Source organism: Cupressus sempervirens, chromosome 5 (assembly GCF_028749045.1).
Source record: "Cupressus sempervirens isolate cs-2001-9-10 chromosome 5, ASM2874904v1, whole genome shotgun sequence".
NCBI lineage: Eukaryota > Viridiplantae > Streptophyta > Pinopsida > Cupressales > Cupressaceae > Cupressus > Cupressus sempervirens.
In genome coordinates, this window is record NC_143122.1 from 860402002 (window position 1) to 860409551 (window position 7550).

Sequence of the window (7550 nt, forward strand, 5' to 3'; positions counted from 1 at the left end):
AAATGAATTTTCTTTGGATTTGATTTCTAATAGGGTAGAGCGATGCAACCAATTATTGAAATCCATTGAAGCTTGAGACAGTTTTGCCAAACCTCCTCTCTTTTCGAAAGAGGTTGATATTGCATTAATATCCCCTCTCAAAACATAGAGGCCATTAATTGATTCCAAAACACGGTCCAATTCTAGCTGAATGGTTCTTTTCTTTGCTATTGGAGTGGGCCCATAAATATTAAGCAAGGTATATTGAAGATTATAATTAATACTTTTAACATGAATAGATAGCCAAAACCTTTCCCACTGAGGGGAACGAGATGAAATGAATGAGGATTCCATATGATTGCCAATCCTCTAGATGCCCCTATGGCAGGGTTTCCAAATGTTTTCCTAAAATCCAAATTCTCCTCAAAAACATTAAGCTCTTCCTAGTTCATTTTAGTTTCTTGAATCATAATTATGTCAGGTTTATATTGGGTAAGACCACTTGAATAAGTGCTATTTTTAGGGGAATTTAAGCCCCTAATATTTCATGCAATGACCTTCATTTCTCCATGAAAAGTGATGCGGAAGAATTCCACATGCTCTGCACACTCTTCATAAATGTTCTTCAATCTGCTTATCTCGTGGTTCTTCTTTGTAAACAACGATTCGAGGCTCACAAACTTCACAAAAATCTCATCTCCTCTTGACCACATCGAGGTAATCCTATACTTCCATGGTTCACACTGCACGATCATACACCGAGCTCGACATAGTAACTCACCCATAACTAGTTCACAAATACATGAACCGGTTCATGTATTTGTTAACACTTCATGCATTACGAGCACCACAGTTGGGTTTGAATTAACTCCACCACTCACTTCTTATCATAGCTGCTACCATTATAAGATAACGACCTTGCCTGACATCTCATATCCTCGGCTCCTTCTAATCATGACTGTCGTTGTCTTGATGCTCGGGTTCTGTCTTCTCAACTTCCTATCATTGACAACGGTTCTTGAAAATGTTATGGATTTGCAAATCAAAACTAGTACTCATACTCAGCGTCTTCTAACACCAAGCACTCTGTAACTAGACCCTTCTCAGGTTCCCTCTAGATGACTTTTACTTGTGTCTCTCGGCTTCTGCACGGTGTAATTCTACCATCTTACTCATAGCTGAATTACACATATTCATCACCTTTTCCCTATTACCAAATGCCGATACTTATTCAAGAAACAATATCAACAGTGTTAGTTAAGAAAACCCGATACTAGTCTTAAAGAGCCGACTAATCAACAAAATAAATTGTGCAAAGGCAATCACCAATGATCAACAAGATCCAATTCATAGCGTGAATAAACGTTTAGCTCGGGACTTTATTTTTCCAACCGATTCTTAAATCAGTGACACAATGGCAGATTAGAATATTGACAACTTCAAAGCAAAACCAGACCCAATATATTGCGCTGTTATGCAACCAAAGAATAATCAACCTGAACTAACAATATCAGCTTCCAAATTCTTGGTAGACCGTTTCAAACTGCTACGACATTCTTTTAGATGAATTCAAAACAAAAACCAAAAGCCGATAGCATAGGAAAAGAAACTTCATTAACAATGAATAATCAAAACATGAAAGAGAAAGAGACGACGAGATTTTAAAGACTCTATTATATTAAAACATAAAATACTTTGAAAAACACAAGCATATAGCATGCGTGAGTCTCTGGCCTTCAACTAGAGAGCTGACTCTTCACTCAATCCTTTGCTCTCTCCTTCATAACTCTTTCCTTTCCCACTCTTTTTCTTCTATATCTTGATTCAGTTACACTTTTCTCTATTTCAAGAGATGCCAAGGTAGTTATAAACTAACCTATTTGCCTGCAAGCTTATCAATTACAATGCTCTTTAAAACATTCCCATGATGTTTTCTTTTAACACATTACAATGTAATTTTAGGGATTATAAACCTTTCTTGACATGGTCCCATGAAATTAAAGGGACTCAAAAATTACGATATTATGAACCTTCTTATAATGCAAATGGCCAAGATGCTCTTGCATCAGGAAGGAACTTCCTGTTTCCTACATCAAATAGGTTGATCAATTTGGTTTGACCTTTTGCCTCTACATCTTGAGATCTAAGATCATTAAGAGATTTTTTGCTTCTTTTCTTTGGGACTTTTCTTATATTTGGAGAGGCCATAGGTTCCTAAGATTGTTCCAAACTTCTAAGATTGTCCCCATTCTCCAAACTTATCAAATCATTCCTTAGATCCTCGTGGGTGTAACCTTTTCCCCCAAGCATCAAGTGTTTATCGATTAGTTTATCCTTTTCAATAGTGAGGCCCTCTTTCATTGATTCTTCTTTACACATTATGATAAGATCTTATGTTAGTTGAGCACAAAAGGCTTCTTTCTCTTCTCTACTCATCCCCTAACTAGAGGAGATCTTACTATTTTGAGATAGAACATCCTCTTCTATAGGAGGAGCCTAAGGGGATATAACAATTAAGGTGAGGGGCTCCTTTAGAGTTTGCAGAAAAACATAGGACTCAACAAGATCTCTATCAGATACAACAATTTTATTTAAAACAAGCTCTAAAGTGGTGTTTATCTCTAGAGTAGGCCATACACCCTCACAAATCATAGTTTGTAGGGTAGAGGGAGCCACTTGCTCTAGCTCCTGATTTTCAACAATTTTGCCTTCCTTGATTATTGGTTCTAGAGGAACACCTTCCATACCTACTATAGGAGAGGATGGCCTATTTGAAATAATAAAACTCCTCCCTCAGGGTTGAAAGAGATATCTAGATCAGGGTTATAAGAAGGAAACCTTTATGAATTTAAATATTTTAAATCTTTAAGTTTATTGCATCTCTTGCATGGGGGAGGTTACCAAGTAATTTTCTCAGAGATCCTTCCAAAGAAGATATTCGGTTGTAGGTAATATAAAGAAATGTTTGTAATAATCTTTAACTTTTTGAAAATTATTTTTGAGAATTTCATCTCAATCAAGAGTTTAATATTACTAGATGAAACAAAATATTCCTCAAGACCTCTAAAATAACCCAAAGAGATGCCTATATGGCTAATAATTGACCATTGTAGTAATTCTACTAGAACATCCTTTAATAGAATCCATTTCATTACTTTAATTGTATCAAAATAAAATGGATTGAAGTTGGGTTCCCATCTTATGAATTTGAAGTGATGGCAGAAAAAATGGATCTCCATACAATAAATTTTTCCTTAGATCTACTGTAGAGCAATATAAGAAAATAAAATTATTTTTAAGGTTAGAAATTCTTACCTAATCCCCAAAGGTGGTTTTGAGACAATCTTGAACTAGGGTTCCAAAGGGATCTTCTCCACATCACTTAGGAAAAAAGATCATTGGAGTGACAGTAGTCCCAAAGCCCTTTAGAGTAAACATTATTGATAATTAGGGTTTTGGGATCAAGAGACATCCCAGAAACCCTAGTGGGAGTAAACCAAATGTTTGCCTCCAATTTTGGGGGAGAAATTTGGTGATCCATGGTCTATATGAAAAGAGGAGCCAAGGGAGAGCCATTATGAATCCTAGAAGGGCCAAGAGGAATTACATTAGCTCCCAAAGCTTTACTGGATGAACTTATGGGGATAACCCAAATTTGTTTGTTTGAAGATAGCCCATTAGTGTTACTAAAGTGAGCATTAGTCCACTAGGTCCTCCTTCGTTTAGCATTAAGATTCATTGAATCCTTGACCTAAATAAGGGAATCTTTCCTTCTCATTGAAGCCAAATGATTCTCCATTAATGCAGCAAAAGGGTTCTTGGTCTCAAAATGTGCCAAAGATCTTGAATTAAAAGCCCCAAACCTAGAAAATGGTAAGTAACTACTGGAAGCAGCCAAAGAGGAAACATTCCAAACTATAGGAGCTTTGTAAATCATGTTTGAGAAACATAAGTTCACCGTCAAGCCATTAGTGAGACTAATTAGTAATACATATTACATACAATAAATATCTTTTTAAAAATAAATTAGTGCGAATACTCGAGTTACAATTTTAAAGCAATTATTTCATATGATTGTAAAAAGATTTTTTAATGGAAGTTTATACCTTCTATCCATTCTTCCAAATTCCTTAAGGGCATGATGCCTATTGGAAGGATTTAATGGAAAACAAGATACTTGGGGGGGGGGGGTGTGGGGTGAATCGGGATCTTTAAACTTTTACTTGTAGAAACAAATTACCAATTTAACTACTAAACCATCTCATATCTTAAACATAACATAAAACTCAAATACTAAAAACATAGCATACATGAAAGATTCAACACATAATACAATGATTCAGTAACCCAGAAACACTTCAATGTGAAGGCAAAATTGGGGTGGGGATGAAACCCACAAATCTTCATTATTGCAACAATAAAGTTAACTTGTTAGGGTTACAATGTTTGACCATAATATATGATCTACTCTATAAGGGGTTTGCCCTGTTAAAAGCTTTTGAGACTGCTAGATCTCACCTTGTAAAAGGATTTTACACTCACAAAAAAGTAAGGACTTTTTTAGGAGATTTACATAGATCTGTTATGATCACTCGATTAAGAGATTTTCCCTGATTCAATCAATTAAATTGATTCAATACTTGATCCTCAAATTTCTCTATAAGATGATTTTGGATCTCCTTTGTACAATGTCTCAATTTGATCTCTTAATCTGATATCTCTATTTTGTCCTTCACTGCTTGGATTTTCTTTGTTTGATTTTCCAAACTTAGCCTTTTCTGCTGTGGTTTCATTACTTGCTTCTTTTCATGCAATCCACATTCACACTATCTTTTGTTTGCTACTTTCTTCTCATCACACACACACACACACACACACACACACACACACACACACACACACACACACACACACACACACATAGAGATTCTAGGGTTAGAACTCTTGTTAAATAGATGATCTTCAAAAGTTGTAGATGTTAATCAATGGTTTACATTACATCTCTTATGTCATTTTCCCTTTGATCCTTTGATTGGTTACTTATATTCTCTTGGGTTCAAAACCTTTTGTAATGACATGTAATCTCCATCTTTCTTGTCTCTTCAAACATTAAATATCATATAGAAGTTGGCTATAAATGATTTACATTATAATTTGTGCAATCAAAAACTCATATGACAAAAATAGTTTACTGAACATATGGATGTCTTGACACTCGATCGTAACTAACATTCATATTGGCACTCGGCTTCTATAAACATGCTTCTCACTATTGGCTAAACAAACTATCTTATGATTGCACTTAACCTCAACTATATTAACTCAACATATATCTATGTGTTTGGTCTCAACTAGGGTGCTCAAAAATCTCTAGATTGCTTGGTTAATATCAAAAGTAAAAAAGTCCTTGTATACTCAACCTTTACTAGATGACTTGGTCATAGTGATGACCGTTCAATCTTGCCTAGTAACTGACTAAGTGTTTGAATACTAATTGACAAATAGGCATGGAGATCAACAATCTCCCCCTTTGACATTAGCGGAAAAAATATTTTGTCATGAATTATCCCTGCATACAAGAACGATGCTCCCACTAAGACTATAATTATATTTGAAAATGTGAAAAATTATGATGCTGACTCTATCTATTTATTACTGTGCTGCTCTTTGACTTTCCTTATATTTCCCTTTTAACTTTCCCTTTTTGTTTGTTCCTTGACTTGACTTCTCTCTATATTTCTCTCTGTTGACTTGTCTTCTCTGTGTATTTCTCTGTGTATTTCCCTTTGTATTTCCCCCTTGTTTTTGTCACTGATGGCTTGGTGGTATTGGGGTTAGTTTGTGTTTATCTAAAAATTGTTGATGGCTTGCCACAATTTCTACATATCCTTTATTCCACTAATCCTTGTCTTGCTCCAAAATGTGAAATTGTATTTCTAGCTCAACAACTAGATCGATCAACCCTTCAATGTGTCTTTCTTCAAGATATCCTTTGCTAAATACCATTCTTTCTAAATTATTTCCAAATGGGGTAATAATTGAAGTTGAATTAATGTCAACTTATTTCTTGTTTTAGTGCCCCTAGCCATGAACTTAGCTAACCTTTGCTAACCAAATGTCAACTTATTGAATGGGGATGAGCTTGAATTTGCATTCTTGCTCAATGAAATAACACTTTCCCACATATCATCCTATAATAGGCTAATAGAATGTTGATTTTCCAATGTGAATGACTCAACATCACACAACTTCATGTATAGTGAATGAATAGTCTACAAAATTTGTTCTAATTGTGTGACCAAAGTAGAAAGTTCTACTTGTCTATTAACAAGTTCTCAAGAGACTTTCTCCAACACTTAATGCTCAAATCTTCTCTTAGACCATTGTAGCAATTTCTAGTTGGTCTCTATATCCTCCTTATGAAATTTATCAATTATATACACTAATTGATCCTAAATTTGATCCTGATTATTCAAGTTAGTTATTCAAAATGCATCCACAAAAATATATTTTATAGTATGTAATACCCGTTTCTTCTTGTGCTCTCCTTAGCTATTCTTGCTTTGCCTGACAACTCAACAAAGTTTGTAATTCCTTCATTTTCTCAAGTGACAAATTTTCAAGTCATACATGGGCAAGGTAATTTCCTCATCTAGACTTACTGAATCATCTGCCTCTTCTTCTATTTGAGTCAAAATTTGAGATCATGAGGGTGTATCACTGGGTAGTGATATTTGTAGTTGTTTTACCTTCTCACTTGATCTCAATACATGATTTTTCTTCTCTAGAGTAGGTGCCACCTATTGTACATGTGTCTCAATCAATGGTTTTGGAGCCTTTACACTCAACAGTTGTATAAGAGCCTGTGAAGCTTCTTGGTCTTTTGGTGTCAACACTTTTCCTATTGACTCAATGCACTTGTCCTCTACTACTTTTACCTCCGATTGGAACATAGGCACACAATTTAATTGTGAAAACAAAATTATAGCCTTTCCCTATTGTTTGACACTTGTATCCTCTATGGCTGATGTGTCCTCAAAATTATTAGTCTTTGTACTCTCAATCCCTAGATACTCTAAAATTTGTAATAAGACTAGATTGGTACAAGATATGGGTTTTTCTGACATTAAACTCTACATATCTTCCTCTATTAGCACATTATTATTCTATGGAAGAGTATTAGAAACATCTTCAATGGATGTGAAAAACTCTTTTTGTTCATACGGAGCCACTAGTTACCTAATTTCTTCTAGTAGCCTGGAAACTTCCTCCTTATATGCATCTTCATACTCAATTGCATCTCCTCCATATGTAGTCTCTATTATTGGAGTAAGCACTCTAAATACTTTATTGCATATCTGAATGCTATCCTGCTCAACTTCATGAGCTTCATTATTCAAAATTTTGTATGCCCTATCTCTTGGCATAATTGTCTTTACAAAAATATTTAATGGCTATAGACATATGTGTCTTCCCTAAATCTAGCATAGCTTGTGCCAATGTAGTTTCTATTTTTATTTTTCTTTTTCTGTGGATAATGCCCTCTTCCATTTTGTATCAATGCATTTATA